A 25,128-nucleotide genomic window follows, 5' to 3' on the forward strand; every position below is an offset into this window, starting at 1 on the left:
GGCAATGTTGTCTGCCGTCGCTTCGACATACTCAGATTATTTTTTTGCATTTCGCCTAATTACATAATTTTTTTCATAATTGATTAATCACCTTTTATAATGCTATAATTGGATAAAGAGTGTGAACGAGATAATTGCACAGCAACATGGAAAACTCCCGATACAGCTTTCTGTTGCTCCATACGTGATACATAGAAGTGTTTTCCGAGCGTGATGGAAACCCGCGAATGCACGCAAAATTGCTGCGCGACAGGCCACTCAAGGCACTTTGAATTTATTCGATGGCTTCTTTCAGGCTCGAAAAAAACACTTCTACGTAGAGCGTACTGAGCAATAGAAAACTGTATCGGGAGTCTTTCATGGTGTTCAACAACTTTCTGATTGATACTTTTAATGTCATTATAATATTTGAGAAGTTGATTATTTGATTAAGACTAATTATGTAATTAGGCGGAAGGTAAAAAATACTCTGAGTATCTCCAAGGGACGGCAAACATCATCACTATGGCTCTGTTCAGCTACGTGACATTTGCATATTTTTAAATCTTTGTGCACACTGCATAATACTGCTGATTTCGGTGAAAATGTGTGGCAAATGTGTGCCTGATTTTCAAATGTGCTCCATCCTGGCTGCTGAATTTTTCTTACAATGCACGTGTGATGTATATTACACACTTCCATGTTTTTATTCAACATTTTCGCATTGTGGGAGTGTATGAGACCGTAAGCATCTGGGTTGGTTATCCCCTATTAAAATTATCGAGCTGCTTCATGCGCAATTTTTTCGTATTGTATCTTAGCAAAATAAAAAATAAAAAGTCTATGAGATTATGTTGTGATGGGTGTAAGTGTATTTGTGGACAGGCTGTAGCATGCATTGTCAAACACGCTTACATTGGCACATTCTCATATGCAATTTAAAAAAAAGAAAGTCACCTCCTTTTTTTAAATATTTCAAGAGCCACTCAGTCCTCAATGGACGAAAGCCAAATGAATAATGTACACGGTCTATGTTAAGTGGAATTGGAATAAAAAAGGCAGTTGCTCACGTTTCCACCAGTAAACTGTATTAGTGATGCAGCAATCCAAGATAAGACGCCTGCCTTCGTCCCGCCTATTAAATATGTGCATTTTCATCATACGTTCTAGCCATGAACAGCCCCTTTGGCAATGGATGGCAATGGAGAGGAAATCGAGTGCTGTTTCGGCAGCTAGACAGAGGTACCCCTGCCTTGAAGCTGTACCACAAAGGGAAAGGATCAACGATGGCGTCAATTTCCCATGCCAAATCCAAGTGGCGAGGTAAAGGAGAACCAGGGGAGGCAGGAAGAGGCCACGTCAGTAGGAAAGAGTGAACACGGGATAATCGCCAGCGACTAAGATCTGACTAGAGGCTCAGAGGCAATTGTGACAAGAAAGTGGTGGTAGGGACCTTCTGAGGGCAGACATTGGGCTCTGTCATGGAGCGCGATAAAGAAAAGCTCGCGGATAACGCACACGGATGCAACCTTGTGGTAGTATCAGGGGGGAGGGGTGGGGCTAAATGGCGTGCTAAAAGAAAAAGTGACAGGACTAACCCAGCCCCTAGGAAACGGTGTACGTGATTTGCTCGAAATGTCCCCTGGGGTGCAGATTGTGGTGTGCAGGGTGCCGGAGGTATGTACCTTTACGTGGCACTAACGTACAAAGAGCGGTTGCAACCGCGCAACGAGGCTATATTATCACGTGGTAGTGATGGTCGTGAACACAGTAACAAAACTGTGAATGGCGAAACTAACTCTTACTTGGGCGAATTTGTGCCCACAAATGCAAGCTACACTCGAAGCACAGCGATAGCGGCGAAGATGGTCAGCGGTCGTCAAAATCTGATATGCCGGTCAAGCGCGTCGTTTTTCATGCATGAGTCATCGAAATCTCCAGAGTAATCGGTGGCGCCCGCGTGGCTTCCAGAAAGTACTACACAATTCTAGTCGCGCATACAATCAGATTACTCAAGCTTCGGTGACAACAGGCAGCGGATAGAACCATCGATAGCATTTTGAGTATGTTCCAATCATGCAGGCACGCCTTCCGCTGATGCGATAACTTAAAGTTATTGGTGGGTGAAATGCAGTCCCCGGGAAGAGGATAAATAAGTACACGTGTCAATATCGCGTGAGCGTCGACCGCGCGGCGTGTAATAAGTCTTGTAGCGGCGAGGGGCACTGCTGAAGCGAACAAAACAGCAGAATACATCTGACATGGAGTATGCGTACATATGCAACGGAAAAGATTAGCACAAGTGGCCGATTACGGGAGCAGAGAAATTGCTGCACGCGGTGGTCGTGTTCCCGTGCACACTGGTATCTAAAGCATCGAAAGTGCCACATTATTCATGTTTCAAAAAGAGGGTGCCTGACACTCTCCTTTTCGGCGTGCTAGGGAAGAACAGCGTCGCCTGTTGCAATTTATCTGATCGGTTGCTTGTGCTAATCTATTTTCGATGCAGCTGTACCTATGTTCCACGCAATACCGTTGACTTACGTGACCTTCCACATGCAGGCTGGTTTTTTAAAGGTTTTATCTAAAGGTTTTTCTTGCTACGCTATTAACGTTGATGGTGACACGTGGCCTAGGCTGGACACTATTTTAGGTGGATTACGTGTTTTCAATAAATCAGTTGTTAGTCAGCGCTGATCTGTCTCACTTCTTTACTCGCGTTCTGTCCCACTGCGCAGTTTGTTCAAAACAATGAATCCGTACCAACTCGCCCCTGCTGTCGACTATTCTTAGAATACATCTGAACTGGAAATCACCCTATACATCCGTGCATACTTTCGCCTATACCGACGCCCCTCGCCGCTATACAAGGCAGCTGACACGCCGTGTGCTCGACGTTCGCGCAATGCTATAAAAAAATTGCAAGAGCGTACGCATGTACACGCTATGTAGAAAAACGCCATCTGTATAACACGCACTCGAACGCTTATTCTGGCGTCATAAAAAAACACGTTCCATCCGGTGCCTCGCACGAGAATTTTCTGAACTCCGCCGGCTACTGCGAGTCTGGCCCCGCCCACGACTGTACGGCTACTGGCGCCACGTAGACTCGCCGGTTGTGTAATGCTGGCTTGTGCCAGACGTGTTAATGAGCGGCGAAGATGAAAATAAAGATTTGGTCGGTTGGCAAATACATTTATTCAGTGTCCCGCAGATTGATGACCCGAGCTCAGGTCTCCCACGTCGGGACGTAAAGGCATTGCCTAGTTGCCGCTTCGCGGGCCTGCTGTACGGCTCAAATTTGGTCGGCGAGCTTGGACCTGTGCAAGGCATCCCCCCACCTCGAGCACTGAGAGAACATCGGGAATTATGCCTTTAGTCTATACCTCACATTCCCAGAGCATGTGTTTCCCGCGTAGCAGGTTCTCTGCCGCAGACCTTGCAGGTGCTGTCGGAATAGATCTCAGGGTAGAATCTATGAAACGCTAACAAGTTTGGATAAGTGTCAGTCTGTAGCTGCCGCCAGGTGTTAGCTTGGACTCTATTAAAATTGTAGTTAGGCACATTACATACACAATGGGGTTTTACGTGCCCAAACCACGATCGTAATATGAGACACGCCGTAGTGGGGACTCCGGAATAATTTCGACCACCGGGGGTTCTTAACGTGCACCTAAATCTAAATACACGGGTGTTTTCGCATTTCGCTCCCATCGAAATGCGGCCGCCGTGGCCGGGATTCGATCCCGCGACCTCGCGCTCATCAGCCCAACACCACAGCCATTGAGCTATCACGGCGGGTAACTTGTTGTTGGGCGGAGTGAAACTTCGTCGCACCCGATAAAAGGCCTTCCTCATTTCATTGCAGCCTGTTCTTGTCTGTGTCAACCGCGAGAGTTGTTCCGTAACGGTCAATTATGTCGCGTGCAGCGGAGTTTGTCTCGTTAAGGCTGGTACGTTTAGGACAGCCTGCGCCCATGTGGGCGGGGAACCAGATCACAGTGACAGGGGTCTCCCGAGCTTGAGTTCTGCTTTGGAGAATCCGGAAAGCTTCCGGCCGAACTATTCCCTTGGCGTAATTTTGGACAGCTGTGCACGAGTCGCTCAGGGTAACTTTGGTTTCTATGTCAGACATAGCAAAGGCAATCGCCACTTCCTCGGCCGTTCCGGGTTGTTTCGTGTTGATACTGCCTGTGTGTGTAGTTTTACCGTCGATGTTGACTTCTGCCGCTGCGAATCGTCGGCCATCCGGGTAGCCAGCTACTTCTGTGAATCGTGCTTGTTTGTCGTTGTGATATTTCCGTAGCAGTGTTATGGCCGTGGCCTTACTACGTCCCCGGTTGTAAGATTGATGCATGTTCCTTGGTATCGGTGCTACTTGGATCTTGTCTCCTATCTCTCTTGGGATATCGACTTTGTCGTCGTGTTAACGGTGGTACGTGATGAACATAAAGATGGCTGTGATGAATATAAAAGGACGCATTGGGATGCGCCTTCCTCATTGTGGCTTTCTCATAGTCACAGATCACATCAACGTACGACAGCCTTGTTGGCAGCATTCACCATGTCCGCGTACCCGAGGTCTGTCGTCCCATAAAAGGTATAGGCAAGCGAGTGCGCGCAGGGAGACCAAAGAGTTAGCGTTGAGTTCGCTGAGGCAGGTTCGTATTCATCGAAGTATATATAGAGTCTAAGCAGTCCCCTTCTTATATACAAGGATAGACAAGGGAGCAGCTCCGCGTCCACACATGAAGTTCTTGTAGCTGGTCGCCGTCTTGGGCTTTATTTGCCTGGCAGTCACCAGGGCTGACGAAGATGCCGGTGAGTTTTATGATTTTGTTTACCCCTGCGTTGACACTTTTTCTTCATTTTGTTAGGTCGTCACAGAGTCTTTTTTTTTCGTGAAGCTTAAACCCACGGCACAAATGCTCGTTTAATAAAAGCATGGAGGCCTTCCTCCTGCTGAAATTGCAATAGCGTCTTAGCGAACACGCCTTCCATAAGCCAACGCATTTATATGACCCTTTTATTTCTTCGTAGTTTGGCATCTCTAATAATCTTTCTCGGGAGTATACATCGTTGCTGGGAAAATCCTCAACAGTTGATGAAGGCCTACTGTAGAAGAAGGAGCAGCTCACTTTGGACAGTTGACTGAGTCTTCAAGTGTTGAATACCATGCCCAGGTGAAGCTTAAGCGAAGCATAACCGAGAAGTAAGATTTGGAGAGAGGTACGAACGCAAAGGTGAAAGTCATCTATGAGCGAAAGACGTGCTGACTTCGATGCACTCTGTAAGTGGATTACTCTAGAAGCCATTAGAAATTGTAAAAAGGCCGTAGGTATAAATGCAAAAAAGCCTCTTAATTCCCGATCATTCGCTCGCCCGCAGATAGGCATTTACCAACTCCCTCAGTTTTCCGTCGTTCCACGAATCCGCTAAACTCGTCATCACGGCAGTTGGGAATTCGTAAGTTGTTCTTGCATAGCTCTTTATGAACGTGGTATTATAGTACAGTCTTTCATATTGTTGCAGGCAGAAAGGAGGTCCACGAGTCTAGAATAATCTATATTTACATGCGGTGTATATTTACATTCGATGCAACAGCCAGAGTCTTCGTCTTCCTCTAGTACTTGTAACGGTCTTCTTCTTCCTCCCCGTAACATCACCCTCCCGGCGAGGTTAGCTGCGTCCCGGTGCACTTTATTAGCGGCCTGGACGGCGTCATGCAGGTTATCAGCGGCCGTGACGTCGTATCAGACGTCACGGCCAGGACGGCGCTCCCTCGGCTGCTGCGCGCGCTCGTTCCCTTCGTGCATGCTTGTGGTATTGGTGGCTCGAACTGTACTTACTGAAGGATATGCCGGCTTCTTTTTACTGTCATGCCTGAACGGCAGTTTCTTCTTCAACACCGCGAGTCGCGAAAAATTGCGGCGTGCATATCGCAAGCAATGTGGCATTGAAGGGGTCCACTGGTTTTGCAATGCCTATATGCGCAGTGTCTGTTCATAAACTTTCCATAAAAAGAATGTCTGCAATTTCAACACACGAAGTTGTGTATGATGCTCCGCAAAATGCTTAACATTCTCTTCCTGCTTAGCTATGAGAGACATTGCATTTTACAAGGAAGAAAAATCTTGGTATTGGTATTTGATGTCAATATTATAAATGCGTGTCAGAAGGAAGCTGCCCAGCGAATCTTTTATGATGATTCTTATTACTATGGTGAGTTGTTCTAGTCAAATATGGCTACTTTATTAATGCGTAAGAGGAAGAGTTAGGCGCGCATTTTGCATGAAAACGTTTGCTAATACTTTCACCGTTCTCTAAAACAGGCGCCCAGAGAACGCATAGCTGACGGCTGTTAACACGACGGCGGGTCCGGTATAGTATGTATATACTTCACGAACACCATAACAGCAATCACATGAAAGAACAGTTTCGTGGTTAAGATCGAGAGCCTATCAATTGCACGCGAGAAAATATTTCACAGTGACCCTCAGTTGCCTTTATCGACATCATGGCACAGCCCTTGCGCAACTAAATCTACCGACTGAGGTTATGGCGAGGCACGCATTATTCACGAAACCCATCAGTTCCCTACAACTTTGAATTGAAACCATGAAGCAGTTCTTTAAGTGTCAATTTCAATGCCTAAGGTATACTCTAAGCTAACAGCGCAGCTTCGGCTGCGCTGAAGAGAAAAATTCAAACACCTTCTGCCTCACCATCTCTCGATCCTGCGTTATGCAAACACACAAACTGAGAACTATTCGCTTCGTGAGTACATAAAAGAGAACCTCACATGCCCGCCTCATAGAGAAGACACCACAATCCTCAAATGAATTCACTTGATTTTCGACCTCCACAGGGGAATAATGATATATTCAATAAGCCTCACACTGCTAATGAATAAGGCTTCGGCTTCTTTCTAGCTGCAGCCATACGGTCCAAAAGGCATATCTCACTAAAAATTTGGCCAGAGCAGCATGTTTCAGTTTGCCAAACAGATTCGTGATGTCTGTTCCTCAAGAAACAAGCAGCAGTAAATTGCACAAGTGTATTGAACGTGTAGCACGGAACAGTAAATAAATATTGGTACATTCTTTGCGTATTGTGAAAATAGCTGTAAGCCTCAATCAGCTATATTTCAAATTACCGCCACTTGATATTAACCGTTGAAGAACGGCCTAATTTTGAGACGCAGTTAAAGGAAAAAGAGGTGCTGGTTGAATATAAACTGCACTGCCAGGTCCTCGTGTTACTGCCGAGCGTTTCTGTGCATAAATGAAAAATTAGATATTATACCATGCCTTACTCGTAAAAAGCAAACACGTTTTAATGGGATACAATCAAGGTAAATGTAGCAGTCATATGTAGTTATGGTATCCTAACTGGATTCTTGTGTGCTATGTTTATGCGTTTATGCCTTTATTGGTCACGTGCTATTTATGCATTTTTATTAGTCCCTCAATCTGCAAAGTCTAGATCCACGCATGAAAAACACGCAATAGGCTGGTCTGAGCTCCTTCGGCTGGCACTGCAGCGTTGCCCTTGAGAAATAAATTGTCGTCCTGGAAATACTCTCTTTGAATAAGTTTGCGCGAATGAAGACGTCGTAAAATGTATTTGAGATGACCGTCATAAGTATACAAGCACAGGGAACGACAGCGAACAAACGGAAACACTGCACAAGGCACCCGGACAACGCCCGAACGGCAGCAGATGACAGGCGCGAGTCCGTGCCCTGACGTCACGCGAGCGGCGCTCGCAGCGCCCCTGTAGGTCGTTCTCGGGGCTAATAGAGCCTCACTTAATGAGGGGACATAAGGCTTGAGCCTTGCGACGTGAACAACGTCGCTGGTGACGTTGGGAGGCACTGAAGACTGATAGACTGGGGCGATCGCGTACGTCACGTCAGACAGCTGACGTAAGACCTGGTACGGACCAGAATAACGGTTTTTTTAACAAGCCGACGCGACGTGAAGGAGTCCAGAGAATAACAAGGGAACCAGGTGAAAATGCGGTTCTCGGTGCCGATGGTCGTAGCGTCGCTTTTGAGAAGCTTGCTAGACTGTGAGGCGATGACGGCTGACTCCTCGGACCTGGGTGGCCACGGAAATAGCATCGCGGGCGTAATCAGTGCTGGGTGATTGTATTTCAGAAGGTGGCAACCCGTCGAAGGGCAAGTTTGGTCGCGGCCTTACAAAAGGTAAAATGGTGAGAATCCGGCAGTATCGTGACGGGACGAGTTATATATGCAAAAGTGATGAATGGCAAAGCGACGTATCAGTCACGGTGATCGCCGGAAATGTACATGGCCAGCATTTCAGTTAGTGTGCGGTTGAGTCGTTCGGTGAGGCCGTTCGTTTGAGGGTGGTACGCGGTAGCAATGTGGTGTTCTGTAGAATAGGAGCGGAGCACATAATCGACGAGCTTCGATAGAAAGTAGCGTCCCTGATCCGTAAGTAACTGGCGAGGGGCGCCGTGGTGCAGGATGACGTCGTATCGCAAGAAGTCAGCGACATCTGTAGCGTAACTGGTTGGCATCGCTCGCGTGAAGGCTAATCTCTTGGCATAATCTGTTGCTACAGAATTCCACTTATTCCCTTTGATGGAAATTGGAAAAGCGCCATGGAGCTCGAGGCCCCCCTTACGAAAATGAATTTAGAGTTCCTTTAGAACTCCTAATGAGTTCCTATGAAGTCAAAAGGAACTCTATAGGAACTCGCGCTCTATAGAGTCGTCTGCATAGAATCTCTATACGAAGTCTAAAGCAACCTGTCTATAGAAACATGTCATTTCACACACAATAAAAGTGCAATAGAGGGTGTATTGACGTTATATGTACTGAATTCTATAAAGTATTCTTTAAAGAACGTCTTTAGAACTTCTAACGTGACCTCTCTATAGAATGGCTCTCCATTGGCTTTCTATAAATGTTCTATAGAGGGTGTATTGATATCTTATGTACTAAATTCTATAGAGGAACGTTTATAGAGCGTTTTTAGCACTTGTAATGCGGCCTGTCTATAGACTGGCTCTCAATTAGCCCACTATAAATGTTCTATAGAGGGTGTATTGATATCTTACGTACTCAATTCTATAGAAGAACGTTTATAGAAAGTTTTTTGCACTTCTAATGTGACCTGTCTATAGACAAGCTGTCCATTCGCTCTCTATAAACGTTCTCTAGAGGGTGTGTCGATATCATATGTACTAAATTCTATAGAAGAATGCTTATAGAACGTTTTTAACACTTCTAATGCTGCCTGTCTATAGACTGGCTCTCCATTCGCCCTCTGTAAAAGTTCTATAGAGGTTGCATTTACATCGTATGTACTAAATTCTATAGAAGATTGTTTATAGAAAATTTCTAGCAGTTCTAATGTGGTCTGTCTGTAGAGCGGCTCTCTATTCGCGCTCTTTAAGCATTCTTCAGGGTGTTTCACTTACCTTGTGCCAAACATAAAAAAATATGCAAATGCAACGTAGTTGGAGAGAACCAAGGTAATGTTTGCCGTCGCCCTCAGATGCTCAAATTATTTTTACATTCCATCTAATTCGATAATTAGTCTTAAATAATTATTGAACTTCTCAAGTATTATAATTAGATAAAAATTATCAATGAGAAAATTGCAGCGCAACATGAAATACTCGCGACACATATTTCTGTTGCTTAATACATGCTGCATAAAAGTGTTGTTACGAGTGTGAAAGAATCCCGGGAATACACGCAAAGTGCCTCGAACGGCCAGTCGCGCGGCAATACTTCAGAAGTTTATTAATTATTTAAGACTAATTATCTAATTAGGGGGAATGCAAAAAAATTATGTGAGTATCTCCAAGCGACGGCTAACAACATTACCTTGGTTTGGATAGTTCGGTCCAGCAACGTGGCATTTGCATATTTTTAAAGTTTGGCTCAAGTTACGTGAAACACCGTGTATGGAGGGTGTATTGACATCATATGTATTAAATTCTATAGAAGAATGTTATGGAATGTTTGTAGCACTTCTATTGTGGCTGCCTATAGACTGGCCCTCCATTCCCACTCTATAAGCGTTCTATAGTGCGTGTATTCACATATGCACTGAATTCTATAGAGGAACGTTTATAGGACGCTTAAAGAAGCTACCGTGCGGCCTTTCTATAGAATGGCTCTATATTTGCACTCTAAACGTTTCAATAGAAGGTGTCGAATACTGCTGAATAATATCTCAAAGTGTCTTTTTAACTCGAAAAGACAACAGTGCAACCATGCAAATTTTTGTACTTGCAACAAATGATATGAAAAAAAAATGATATACGCTAGTTCAGAGCGAATTGGACAATCGTTCTCAGCAGAGAACGTACTGAGATATTGACACATAATAGTAAGATTCACGTACTGTAACACGTTTAGATATTTTGCTTTTTAGCTCGATGTACAGAGCTGTTGCTAAGCTCTTGTAAAATTACCACTCGCGCCAATTTCCAAGGAATAAAAAGCCTGATTATTTCAAACCCGTTTCATGGGTTTTTACTATCAAGCAAGAGCATCTTTATAATTCCTGAAGAAGGCGAACAAAACAAAAAGCAAAATTACACAAAGTAACGTCAAGGAAGCGCATTGTGGTTTCTATCGCCGATGCAGGTGAATCACAAAGATGACCAAGGAAGACTAAACAAAACTATGCGTAAGCAGCCGCGTCTATCTGCTGGAACGCAGTGACTGCAGCACTTGGCAGCAAACACACAGAACGCCGCCGCACATTTTGGCCTACGTCACCAAAATGCGACGCATGCACGCTGCAGAGACATGCGGTTTTTTCGAGCAATCTTCGTAGGTCGCACGATATACAGAGAAGGCACGAACGACATGAGTGCAATCCGCGCACGATAAACACACCGACACGAAAGCACGATACGGACGACATGGGTATAACCGGCGCCACACGAGCAAAATTAAGAACCATCGCATATTTGTTGCTTTGCGACGGACAATTACAAAGTACACGGAAACATCGCACACTGCCATGTGTACCTCCGAGATTGTGTCAAAAATTTCTGGGCTACATTCAATGTTGAAGACAGCAGGAAGCTACTTAAACCGAAGTTACGGCCCAAGTAGCGCAGCTAACGGCTGCGGGAAATGTCATTTAGGCGCTTTAAGGCAGGTGATCGGAGTTCAAATCGTTCAAATCACGCCCGCAGCCACGGATTTCTCAGGATCACATAACCAGATCTCGAAGGCCATGCTTTGTTGGCTACTTGCGGCATGAGTGATTCAAAAGCACGAATTGGTCATGGAATTTCTTCCTGCGCTAAATTGTAGTGTACAATATAGACTGGTCGATGGTTCCTTTTGTCTCGCAACATATATATACGTAATTGGGCACAAAATGGCACAAAAACGTGCTGTAGTGGTTATTATTGCTGGCATCACGGAGACCATAACAGCCTCACAAGTATACAGACGGCGCTGGCGGCGCCGGTCCCATTTAAAGGGTTCAGCCTCATCCATCCATCCATCCATCCATCCACGCGGCCGGTAAAATAAGTCGTGTTGTTATTCCTCCGTCTTGAATGTGCCGGTCGGTAGTGCACGCTGCTTCGATGTGTTTGTTTGATCGTGTGTTTTTAGGTTTGCCGTAATGAAATGTGGTGTAGTTCGTGTGCATGAAAGTGCCGGAAGGTAGCCTGCGTCTCGCTGCAAACTCGCCGTATGCGTGGCGCGCCAGGCAAATGTGGACCAACGATTTTCATGCCGTGGAGTGTGTTCCCTTTGTCTTGGGTGGTCGTGGAAAGTTTTGTGGACGTCGCGATGAAATAATGCGTATTATTAGCGTGCCTCAGCTCGTCCATTACGCAACCGCATGTATGTTGGATCAACATCGTCGACGCAGCACTGGCAACTCGGAGAGCTCTTTTCGATCTCATCGTACTGTTCAAAAGGTAAGCAATCGTAGTTGCTAACTACACGTGTGTTGTGCGTGCTTATCGTGTGCATAGAGTGCCTTGCGGACGTAGGGAATAGAACACCCACGACAACAGTGAAATCTGTGCTGATGCTTGCGGCGCACTGGTTGTCAGAATTTAGTTACGCAAATTTGTTGCCACAATGCGGAATTGATAATTCTGATAAGCGTTTTCTTCCGCTGAGATAGATTACGTTCGGAAATCATCTTGTGCACCTGTGCGTGAGCTCCCGTTTTTCTGCTGCAGTTACATAGTAACGATCCACCTGCCTCTTCACCGATTCTTTCAATGACGTTTCCTTGCTTATAAATGCTTCGACGTTGTGGGTAATCTCTGCTTACGAGGTTTTAGGCTTACGAGCAGCAGGAAAAAAATGTAAGCCAATCACAGCTTGCTACTTACTAGTATAGCTTTCTTTTCATGACAAGCTGTGCTGACATAACTTTCACATCAATAAACATGGTAGGGGAAAGTTGCTTAATCTAAGTAATAAAAAAAAACTACTCTCCAAAAAATTTTGAAATACATTGTAATGTGCAGTCGCGACGTGCCCAAAAATTTACTTTGATGAAGAGGTCCATTTATCAAGCCATTCAATAATTTCAACCTTTTTCTCTCTTGCCATCATGTACTAGTGCAGACATTGTTTTCGTGACTATTTTATGTGCTCCTTGCATGTGTTTACGATATGACAGCTTTATTGCTCCACTGCTATAAGCTAACACAACTCATTTTGTAGTGGCGAGGCCTTGGCCCGCAACAGTGTCCACTAAAAGGAGGAGCCCCCAGAAATGCAGACCCCATACGAGTGCCTGCAGCAGCATGGCTGGATGCTCATGTCAGGTATGTATGAAATGTACATGTTCCAAAAAAGTTGGATCTTGGTATCATTCATGGTTCAGTTTAGCGACACATTAGTTTATGCAGTTTACTAAAGAGGATAAATATTTATGCAACTGTATTCAACTTACTTACATGTTTGCGTAAAGATTATGCACACATTATCATGTTCTGTATAAAACTAGACCTAACATGTCCTGATGTTTAGTATTTTTTCCTGCATAAATTGTTTGGCTGCAACATAAATTTTATTTTTGTTTAGTACACAGTATGTTTATCGCTTTTTAGTTTGGTTTTATTGTCTTAAAACTGTTTCCTATGCTGTTGCATTTATTTCCATATTTTTCCTGTTTGTGCTGCAAGCTCATGCAGTTATCTGTGCACGTAAGAATTTGTAGCCTAGTTTGCCACATATGTCACAAGTCTAAGCACGTAGTGTGCACACCATTGTTTATCATTAATATCTTCCCAGTTATTTCTGTCCTGTTCCCAGAAAAACTGTGTCTCGCAAATGCACATTTGATTAGCTTGAATTTGCTCAAAATAAATATGAAGGTGAGTATTCGCTCTGCTCAGTTACTTCAGTAATAAATAGGCAGACTGATTTCGCTCCCTTGTCATCTAGAAAGGATATCTTTTTTTCGTGCATTAATAATGAAAGCTCGCTCACACATGTCTTCTTATTTATGTGGTATGCCTCACTGATTTCTCTAGTTAATTTTTCAGTCTGGGTGAACACAGATGAACAATCTTAATCCTACATTATGCCCTATTGTGACAATGCATGGCCAAGTTGGACAAGCATACTGGTCTTTTGAGTGAAATATGGTCATCTCTTAGGCACATGTTTAGGCACCGGCCAGTTTGCCCTATGCAAGTTTGACCACATGTGAATGGAGTACAGTACACTACCTGTGACACGTAATGGACAAATTTGGTGGTATTTCTCACCGACGCAAGCCTCCCTTGCCTGCTCGCCTTTCTCAATTCACTTGCGGGCTGCCACGCATATCCTGCCTGCTTTATTTTTCGCTAGAAATACATGTGCATAGCAGTGTACAAGTGAACTAAGAAAGGCACCCTGGCCAGGGAGACTTGCTTTATTAAAGATACCACTAAATTTGTCTTGTGTCTGTCAGGGGTAGTGTTGTCTATTTCTGTGATCATATGCATATTTGGTCAAATGTACATGGCGCAGACTGGCCGGTGCCTCAACATGCGCCTAGGAGAGAAAATTATACGGACCAGTGGTTGAGCGATAAAGCCAATTTTTTCCTCTGCCTGTGAAAGCAATGCGAAATTGAAGACGGCAGTCCAAACTTGGCATTGCAAACTTTTCATTGCAAACAACCCTAAAAAAGTCTGATTGGTCCCCATGCAACAGATAGTTAAATGCATTGTTATCATGATTGCTCAAAATCTCAAGCTCCACGTGAGAAATTCAATACTGCCATATTACGCATAGCACATACGAACTATGGCGACCGACAGATGTAATACTTTTTCACCCGCTGAACAATAGAAGCCAGTAGATCATTCTCTTTTTCTTCCAAAAATTTGTTTGCTATGCATAGCGCGATGTTATATAGGAGTCTTAGTTCATGGGTGTTCCTGCTTGCTTACATATGTTAAACTTAAAATGTGTTGTCATTACAAGATGACGTTAATGTGTGACTGGGCTGCTGTCTTTTGGAGACATTTTATTTTTGTCACTAGCAATGGCATTCTAGTGTCGGTGCATTGGCCTAGTTCTAGTGTCACAAAATGAAAGTGAAAATATTCTCAAAAGTGATTGCCTGAGAACGTGTCCCTCTTCACGGAGATACTTCTGCTACTTTCTTGTTATAATTTTTTTTGAAATACTTAAATGAAACAGTGTAGTGCTACAACTATATACATATAAATATTTATACCACATTTGTAGATATATATATTTGTGACATGTTTGCGCCTGCCTATACATTATGGCTAAATGTTCATTACACCTTTTTAAAATGATTTTCAATTGTATTTTGCAGGCTTCACCGTGGCAGAGTACCAGGCGGAACCAACGAGGTTAAAAGCTAGCCTTTCCTCGCTGCTTTCCAGGAAGTGAAGTAGTGGGCGATCATGTAAGAATGAACTTGCAACATGTGAGCAGTAGCCAAAGCTTCATACAGGTCATACTGGTGGTAAAAACTGGAATGCTGAGACAAACCACATTATTTATTTATTTAAGTATTAAATAATTTACATTTATTTGTTTATACCTCACTAAAGCCTTACATGCCTCCAGGAAGGAATTAGGTAAAATGGGAAAGCAATATTAAATCAAAGTAAACACGTCATTCAAAAAAGCATCATTTGCATAGCACAAGCATGATGTAACATTTTTTATTCAAGTGACGTTTCATACCAATCCACGAAAATTCCAAGAAACGAAGCTATTAAGTTAACAACTCTTACTAAAAAAACAGTGATATCACAGTTCTGTTAGTTGCACCTAATCCATAACTAAAGTTGGCGAAATTGACGTATCATATACTGCTCTAAAATACAATCATTAATTTGTGAGTAGGACGTGCAAAATGCTTATAAACATTGGAACATTTCACGCAAGCTGTAAATTCATATATCAAATTCCTTGACTTAAGACATAGCTGATCCAGTCTGCAGAACTGTGATATGTGTTTTTATTGCAGAGTTGGGGATTATTAAACTTCATGCTTTTACTTTTCTTTAAACCTGCCTGTTTTTAATAATTTTTACTTTAGGCTCTGAATTGAAATTCTTCCAACAACCGCTAGACCTTAACTTTCTCAAATGCTACAAATTTAATACAAAATAGCCTTGTGGTTGTCTCAAAACCATTTAGGAATTTCACACGTATTTAAAGAGGGACATCGGAGTTGGTCCTTAGCTAAAGCTCGAGGCCAATTCCGATTTGCAGAACAGAATTGTGCTTGCTATTTTTTTTTTTGTGAGTTATAGTTCTAAACATAAGTTTTTTTTTTAATCGTGCAATTTTCAACCATTCTTAATAAAAATTGGTCTAAATGTAAATAACACCAATAAAAAATGTTTTAAATAACAAACATCAAGTTCAGTCCTGTGGTTGCCAAGAAAAACGATTTCACTATTCACATGCATAGGAGCTCCTGAGCTAAATCGTTTTCTTAGGTATTGGTGCGCGTCAGTCATGTTTGTATTTCCCAGCATAATTTTGGAATATTGTGCCTGATCTCAAAATTTGCCTTATAACAACATTCAAGCTTATTAAGCTTTGTACAATATATGATGCACTTCTCCAGGAGTACCACTGTTTGCTGCATTTTTACAAGGACTGCCAGTGTTCTTTTTACACTTCAAAATAGACCAGAATGCTGTGTTTTATAAGTTTAGTGTGGTTTTGTGGAGCTGACGCAAAACATTGCAGTGCACATATATCTGTGCAAATTGATATGAATCTACTTTCAGGCTTTAGTATCCAACCGTTTAATGTGCATTGCTGGAACAGCAGGTCCTTCTGCAGTTTTAATGCCAAGCTTTCTTGTCTTAGACAAGCCTGCTTTTCTCAGATGTCAACTCCAGTCGAGTGTGCCACAAATGTTTTCCTGTTTCGTATGTTAGCGCCACCAGCTTGATCCGTGAAGCGCATTGGCAGCTACAGTTTGTGTGTTGCAAGTTCTAGGCTGAAGCATGTATGCTGACTGTTCTAAAGTGTGTATGTAGTATGTATGATGCATGTATCTAGTCTGAAGTGCAATAAACGTTTAAAACAGATCACTTTGTGGTTGTAGTGCCAATTATTTTTGCCACTGCATTTACTGTAATCGTTAATGCCTACAGCACAGTTCTCTAGAACCTCGGCAAAGTACAAGCACATTACAAACATCGACATAGGTTTTATAGAGATTTGTCTTCTGGGTCTGTAAAGCAACCGCAGAGAAATGTTCTAAAGAAATTTGTCTTTACAATCTTGAAAGGAATTCAATAGAAATGTTCTATAGAAATTTGTCTTTAGGATCTCTAAAAGAACTCCGTAGAAACGTTCTGTAGAAATTTGTCGTTACAATATTGAAAGGAACTCAATAGAAATGTTCTATAGAAATTTGTCTTTATGATCTTAAAAGGAGCTCCGTAGAGATGTTTTATAGAAATTTGTCTTTACAATCTTAAAAGGAACTCCATAGAAATGTTCTATAGAAATTTGTCTTTAGGATCTTAAAAGGAACTCCGTAGGAATGTTCTATAGAATTGTGTCTTCAGAGTTCCTTTAAGAATGCGGTGGCCAAATAACTGTTGGAACTCTATAGGAAAATTCTATAAGCAGTCAAAATAAACACAATATAATTCTATCGAACAAGTTCAAAAGACTCTCTAAAAAACACATTAAAAATTTTTGTAAGGGCCACACGGAGGAAGGGCACTGTAGGGATATGAATAGGTTTAAGCAACCAGCAGGACGCACAGCAGGCGTCTTCTGTCGCTGAAACAGGTCGCAAGAAGCGACATAACGGCGTACAGAGTGATAAATACCTGCCAGAAGAAGCGCGCCGCAGGCGGTCGTAAGTACGAGTGATACCCAGATGTCCAGCAGTAGGAGCGTCGTAAAGTTGCTGGAGCACGGCCAGACGGAGGTGTTTTGGAAAGACTAGGAGGAGCTCCGGGCGATGAGGATGAATGCTACGACGATATAATGTTCCATCGCGCAAGGCGAAAATCCGGAGGGAAGGGTCATTGGGCGAGGAGCTTAGGCGGTCCACAAGTCGTCGAAGAACAGGATCTTCACGTCGCTCGTCGCCAATACGGAGAAAGCCATAGAAGGACAAAATACAGATGTCCAAGTCAGCATCGGTATCGTGCGGTTGATCCACGGGATTGCGGGACCATCAGTCAGTCAGCCGTCAGGACCGTCAGGACCGTCAGTCAGCGTCTCTATGCAGACGCTCTTATACAGTATAGGAAAGGTATATCCTTGCAGACACAATGCCCAACACGCAAGTTGTTCAGTTGGGTCCTCCAAAGAGGAGAGCCAGCAGAGGGCGTGATGATCGGTTACGGCCCAGAAGCTGCGACCGAAAAGGTGCCATTGAAATTTCGCAACCGCCCACAGGAGCGCGAGACATTCCGTCTCAGTAATGATGTAATTTCGCTAGGGCGTGGAAAGAAGGCGGCTAGCGTAAACGATGACACGGTCTTGGCCCTGTTGACGCTGAGCGAGGACAGTGCCGATGCCATGGCCACTCGCGTCAGTTCGTACTTCAGTGGGCGCAGAATGGTCAAAGTGTGACAGAACTGGCGAAGTTGTAAGCCGCTCAATCAGGGTAGAGAAGGCGTTCTCTTGCCGTGGTCCCTAAGAGAAAGAGGCATCTTTCTTAAGAAGGTCAGTGAGAAGCCGAGCGATGTGACTGTGACAAGAACATTTATTGGTCCTGAGAAACCGCCAGGTGGAGCTCCGATGGCGCCTCCCGGTGCCATCGTGAGCTCCGCCCACGATGGCACCGGGAGGCGACATCCCGTTGCGATGTCGTGGGCCCTCTGGACTGCCTGGAGTTGGATGTGGTGGTGGTCGCTTCTTTGGAACACCTCCCACTGTTCCTTTGTGGCAAGTATACAGTTTTCTATGGCTGGGCACAGCCAGAGCATATGATCAAAAGAGCATGAAGCGGCTCCGCATTTGGGGCTGGTGATGTCGGCAAATTTTTTCACAAATCGCCGGAAATAACAGCATAAGCCGATAAAAGTTTGTTGAACATGGTACATAAGCCCATAATCGTTTGTTGAACATGGTACAGGGAAATTTCGCATAGCGCGAACTTTCTGTGAATCACGTTGAGTTGCTGCGGCGTTTACGAGATGGCCAATTATGGTAATTTCGCAACGACCGAAATGGCAATTGGAACAGTTTAGCGGAAGGCAAGCACTGCGAAACACGGACAGGGTGGTCGTGAGGTGCCGCAGTTGGCTCTCAAAGGCCTGCGAAAACACAATCACATCGCCCAGGTAACAAAGGCATGTTGATCACTTATAGCCGCGCAGGAGAGTCCATCATGCGCTCTAATGTAGCTGGCACATTGCATAATCCAAAGGGCGTTTAAGCGCTGTTCCCGCTGAAAATACAGCTATTTCCAGAGCGCTTCTTCCCATGAGAGCTGATTGTGGAGATACACATCTGAAGAGCCATTTGGAAAGTTGCCCCAGTAATGCCTCGTATTTAAACCAGACGTACAAAACCAAATTATATAAATTTGTGGTGAAATTATCAAAGAAACCCTAGATGCGAAAGTGAACGCTGCAGGCTGCTTCTCCGTACTTGCTAACGAAACGACGGATATTGCTGGAATCGAACAGCTTACTGTTTGTGCAGGGTACGTAAACAAGGATACCAACGATATCGAAGGAAGGAAAATAAGAGGTGAAAGGCAGAGAGGTTAACCAGGTTAAGTGTCCGATTGGCTACTCTGCCCAGATGGATGGGGTAAGGGCAGAAAAGATTACGAAAACAAAAGAAGATTAAAAAAAAACTAAAAGAAACGTATCAGTCCGCAGATTCTATAGTTTTTCACTAAGTCCTGTTTCTTTTAAAAAGCGTAATAGCGCTTTTAAAGCAGTTCATTCCGATGTCGGCTGGGACCAGGGACCAAGAATTGTGGCTTCCGTAAGAGGACGGCTGTCTACCTTGTCGAGCGTGGTGCTGAGGAAACGATATCGAAGTGTTTTTAGGTTTTAGCACAGGAATAGATGCCCTCTATCATGGAGACTGCAGGTTATATGTACATGTGTACAAACTAGAGCACTGCACGGGCTCGGGCTTACCCGAAAGCCCGGGCCCGGCCCAGCTAGAGCAGTTTTTTCACGGCTCGGGCCGGGCTCGGGCACGGCGTGTGCTTTTTGACCCGGGCCGGACTCGGGCTTTCTGGTGGTGTACATGTAACGTGCAGCGAGTTATTCTCGGGCGTTTCAATTCTGAAAAACATGTATTTTTCGATCTCGGGCCGGGTTCGGGCTGGTTTCGAGCCGATCTCGGGCCGGGCCTCGGGCCTAAGGTAAAGGGGTGGCGGGCCGGGCCGGGCGGGTAACGTAGATTATTTCCGGGCCGGGCCCGGGTCTCGCCATAAAAGTTTTGTTCGGGCTCGGGCGGGCAGCCCAACGTAAAAACGGGCCCAGGCCGGGTCCGGGCTGAAAAAATCGGCCCGTGCAGTGCTGTAGTACAAACTGCTGCATATTCTAGTCGCCCTTCCAGTGCCACTGCCTGCGCAAGGAGATTTTCAAACATGAGATTACTAAAAAAACCACTTGCGCTTTACAATGAGGAACGCATGGTTATGCTGGCGCTTCTATACGCCCACAGAGACGTCGCCATCAACGTATCCGAAGTTACTGAACGCTTCGCTAAACCTCCCCGCCGAGTGAAATTTATCGTTTAGATAGCGAAGCAGCAAAAATGAATGCCTGTAAAAATATCTGTTCCTTCACGTTCCTATATAAGCTCGTAATTATGAAAACTATTATGATTATGAAGACTGTTCATTAGCTTTTAAAACCACAGAAATTTTCACCGTTTATTGTAACAGTTAGCATGATGATCAAAATTATCCTCGGAATACAAAAATTACGGGGACATCAATAACCAATTTTGACAAACCTTGCTCATTGAAAGCCCGGCACACGCGGCGTTTCCCAAAAACGCACTCGGATGTTAGGTAAATCAACTTGTCGCATCATCTGTGGCTTTCGTTTGTCCTTTAATTTCTTTCCTTTTTAACTACATGCATTTACTTATTTTTTGAAACGAAGCAATAGCCTTCTTTGACTTTGGGTGCAGAATAATTGTTGCCGCTGTGCAGGCAGTTAAAATACGCATTTTCGTATTGATTTCTGCAATATTTTTCTCTTATTCTAGCCACATGGTGCTGTCGCGATCGCAGCATGGCCCAAATGCATATCACAATTTCTGAGATCATAGTTTTGTTCTTGTCTGGATCGTCTGTCTTTATATTCGTATGGGTGAAGCTTACTATCTGTGACTGCGCAACATGTTTATTTGTCTTGTTTGACGTTTTATATACAATGACGTTTCCTTAGATACGTAGATTCATTGCAGACTGATACGTATATTTAAATATCTTGTTGCGAGGTTTTGTGTATACAAGCAGTGAACTTGGTTTCACGCGACACTTTCTTGCCGCTTATCTTGGCATTTGTATATTCCATTCTATCTTCGCATTTCTAATGTACATTTTGCGGAACTTCTGCTTTTTATATGTACTCGTTGTTGCAACTATAATTTCGGTGCAATTACAATATACGACCGGTAACATCGGCTCCTGCGCAATCCGTTGCAACAAAGGACAGCGTCATGGAGGTTTTTCCCTGGCCGTTGCATATGTACAAAAATGTAAACAAGGTTGTTAAATGACAAATATTCATCAAAATATTTGTCAACTTGTTCATTTTATGGCCTTTACGTTTTTCATACCAGCTGCATGCACTGCTTTGCTGGTTTCGAACTGATATAGTTCTAAAGTTCGCGTGATACTTTCTTTAGTTATTAGATAGACCAAAAAAAAAAACCTCGGAAGCATTGATATCAGCTATTACTGCCACAATTTTTGGGACATACGAAGGTATACTTTTAGGAAACAAACACGTAATTTACTTGTCTTGATTGTGCGTAGCGTTAAATAATTCGTTTTCAGCACCTAATCTACAATGGCATTGGCAATGGCAATGGCAATGCAGTTATTATTCGTGTATTTGATGCCTCGACAACGTTTATAAGGAGGAGGCCGCGTTGCAACTTGAGCCCCCCCCCCCCCCGAAAAAAATTTCTGGCTACGCCACTGGTTAGCGCAAGCGCAATGACAACCTGCTCTGCTGCGGTGACTGTTTCTGTGTTGCGAAGGCTGCAGGCTGTGTACCAGCTACGGCGTGGGGCGACGGCTGCAGCCACCATCGCTGGTTTCGAGGGGTGGTAAGAGGCGTCCGTATACGTGACATCCGGACGTCCGCTGGAGCGTTTCTCGAATTGACGTGCACGATCGGCCCGTCTCTCGGCATGGTGTTCCGGATGCATCCGTTTGGGGATGGGAGGGATGCGGAGATTTTGACGATATTCCGGTGTAAGATAAATATAATTGGGGGCCGCCCTCGTTGGTGAGATCCCAACTTGCTGCAGTACCGCGCGGCCAGCGTGTGTGAGTGACAACCACTCGTATTGCGGGGTGAGGGCAGCTTCGATCAGTTCGCTCATGGTGTTGGAGATGCCGAGAGCCATAAGCTTGTGAGTAGCTGTGGACATGGGAAGAGTCAAGGCCATCTTGTATGCTTTTTGAAGTGACGCCTCTAGCCGTTCACTTTCGGAGCGGATGAGACGTAAGTAAGGTGCGGAGTAGGTGATGCGCGAGCAGATGAAAGCTTGGACGAGGCGCAGGAGGTTGGACTCTCGCATACCTTGGTGCTTGTTGTAGACTCGCTTGGGAAGACGTCCGATCTGTACCACCGACTGGTCGATGCGTTGGAGCGATATATTGTTGCTGCCGTTTGCCTGTAGGTGTAGAGCCAGAATCCTGATGTGATCTGTACGAGGGATGGGGTTGCCTTGCACCTAGAGGTTGATCTTAGGAAGTATCTTTCGTGGGCGTCGTCCTTTGGACGGGGTGATTATATACTCTGACTTAGTCGCCGAGCAGCTGAGGCCAACTGTATCCAGATAGTCCGTCGAGTATCACGCCGGTTATCAAGACAACGACAACGCTTGCGAGTAGTACCAGCTCAGCCGTGAATGAGAGGCGCATGCGCTGTCAAACGGCGTCTAAAGACGCCAAAGAATTCTGTCTTCAGAGATTTCTACGTCATCAGAACCAACGGCGACACTCTCCAAGAATGCAAGAAAATGCCACGAGACACCACTACCATGGAGGTTGTCTCCGATTCAGAGACGTACTAACGATGGAACCTTACACCGCTTCTGCTGCCCGTAAGGGCTGCTGTTCCTCTACTCCCCACGAAGCTGACGTAGCGTTGACGGAACGATGCTTGGCGCAGACATCACGTTCCCGTCCTGTGCGAGCTTCTGCCACCTTGGTATTTTAGGAATCAGCTTGCTTCCGACTAACCGGTGTGATGAATATGAGCAGTGCCCGACTCGTGTTCGCTGCTGTGATACTCCTATGCTATTTTTTTACTTTGGTGCGTTCTGGCTGTTGCAACAATGTAGGACGCCGATTAGTGGGCACCTTATTTGTGGTAAGCCATTTACCTTAGTCTATTTTGCACGCAACTAACTCATTCATCATGTATTAGCACATAATGACACTGATAAACAGAAAGAAGTAATTCATTTTGACGCGAGAAAAAATTTGACCTATTTCTTCACGAGTATAACTTAAGAAACAAGCCGGAAGCTAATTTTTTCGATGAATTTTTTTATTAAATATTTTTCATATAACCCAGGGCGATGTCGCGGTGCAGGATATGTCGTTTTTCGTAGGGTGCTTCTACATGGTAATTACTGCCTGTTTAATTTAGAAGGTCGTGTCATAGCTTTTGAATGCTTCTGGGGTGAGAAGAAAGTTCGGGCATTGAATGTCTATGGTCCCGCCAAGCATCAAGACCACAATGACTTATTTGCAAGGTTCTCCCCATTTTTGTTAAGACAACCATTCATTCTACATGGATGGCGATTTTAACTGTGTACTCGACTCTATGCACGACTCACAAGGAGCAAGGCAAAACGCTTCCAACGCGCATGCAGCTGAATTATCTCGTATAATGAAAGATAACAATTTCTCAGATGCCTAAGTGCACATGCATGGTGGAAATTTTGGGACCACATGGCAGAAAAGGCCATCACAATGTCAAGATCAAATGTATTTCCCCCCTGAATTAACATCCCAAATTGTCTAGTGCAGCATCCTCGATCTTCCTGCAGGCGCACGACACATTTCAGATCATCGAGCTTTTACTGTCGGGCTTAACCTCGAAGGAAGACCAGGTGAACGCACTGATATGTGGAAACTGCGCGTTGCTTCTTTGCCTGACCAGGTTACCCTAACCGAGCTCAAAGCTGCAATAGCTATATCAGTAAGCGATTATGAATGTAACATCTAAGCGTGGGACACTTTAACGGAAAGGTGGAGGTCGGCATGCATAGCAGCTAGCAGGAAACGCAAAATAAAAGAGACTGAGCAGCTTTGTGTGTGCCTGAGAAGTATAAGAGTAGCACGATATGGTGGCTCCCAAACACAGCTAATGTACGAGTACCTAGATCACCAGCCTGAATGATACCATAGGCTTATGAGCTGGTACACTCGTGCCTCTGCAAAGGCGTGGATGACGAGCAAACCAATTTCTGATCCTGAGGTACTGCGGCTGGCTCATACATCCAGCAGGAGGCAAAATGGCAGTTCTTATATTGAAAAGGTTGTAATAGAAGATGGCACACAGAGCGGTGCGAGACGAGATATCGAAAGAATAATTTGGAACTGGTTCTCAGACACATTCTCATTGGAAAATATTTACAATGCCCAACTTGCTGAAGAAATACATGGTTTTTGTAATATTCTACCCCAAGCAAAATACACAGAAGGCCAGAATTTATTGTCTCCTACCAATCTGCAAGAGGTTTTTGATGTTACCCGATCTATGAACAGCGGATCAACCGGTACAGATGGCTTAGAAGTCAAACTTACCGGTCCTGCGGGCCAGAAGTAAGCACTGCCTTAGTATCTCTTAACGGAATTCTTGCACGGGAAGGTATTCCTAAATCGTTTAATCGGAGCCACGTGGTACTCTTGCCATAGCCAGAGTCCAACCTTGCAGAACCCTCATCCTGGAGGCCCATAACGCTACTCAACAAAGACTATAAGATATTGGCAACCCTTCTTGTAAATGGCATGAAGGTATTATTGCCTAAAAGAGTCAGTGTACATCAAACATGTTCCGTGCCTGGTCGGAGTATGTTTTCATCTCTCCACTTATCACGCGATATCATACTATACACAACAGCGCGTGAAGCTTCAGGAGTATTTCTAAGCTTAGACCAAGCCAAAGCAAAACACCAGTACTTATTTGAGGTGTTACGATGCTGTAACTTCCCCGAAGAGTTTGTAGATATCCTGCGAATGTTGTATTCGGGAACATAATCTGAGCTTCTACTAAACAGCACTTTGACTCCTAGGTTTGATGTGACAGAGGGAGTGCGGTAGGGCTGTCCTTTGTCACCTATATTGTTTGTGCTTGCGACTTACCTGTTGTTAAGGCGTTTCAGCGGGAGCTTGCTTGTAAGAGGTGTTCCTATGTCAGGAACGGGGGGCATAAATGGTCAGCTTATGCAAATGACATGAATTTGTTCTTAAGGGATGGGGA

General features: G+C 44.4%; 2 protein-coding genes and 1 long non-coding RNA gene across 3 annotated transcripts in view; 1 reads left to right on the forward strand and 2 right to left on the reverse strand.

Moving 5' to 3' along the window:
• Window positions 1-25,128, reverse strand: part of LOC119453576 (neurofilament heavy polypeptide-like) — a 512,698-nt gene that overhangs the window by 280,706 nt on the left and 206,864 nt on the right. The gene's annotated exons all lie outside the window — the stretch shown is intronic.
• LOC119453577 (tol-Pal system protein TolA-like) overlaps window positions 1-25,128 on the reverse strand; it is a 281,346-nt gene that overhangs the window by 218,492 nt on the left and 37,726 nt on the right. The window lies entirely within an intron of this gene.
• Window positions 11,770-15,537, forward strand: LOC125945886 (uncharacterized). The gene is made up of 3 exons (XR_007467182.1): window positions 11,770-11,913; window positions 12,677-12,780; window positions 14,796-15,537. It is a non-coding gene; the product is annotated as an uncharacterized LOC125945886 (long non-coding RNA).

Source organism: Dermacentor silvarum, chromosome 5 (genome assembly GCF_013339745.2).
Source record: "Dermacentor silvarum isolate Dsil-2018 chromosome 5, BIME_Dsil_1.4, whole genome shotgun sequence".
NCBI classification, from domain to species: domain Eukaryota; kingdom Metazoa; phylum Arthropoda; class Arachnida; order Ixodida; family Ixodidae; genus Dermacentor; species Dermacentor silvarum.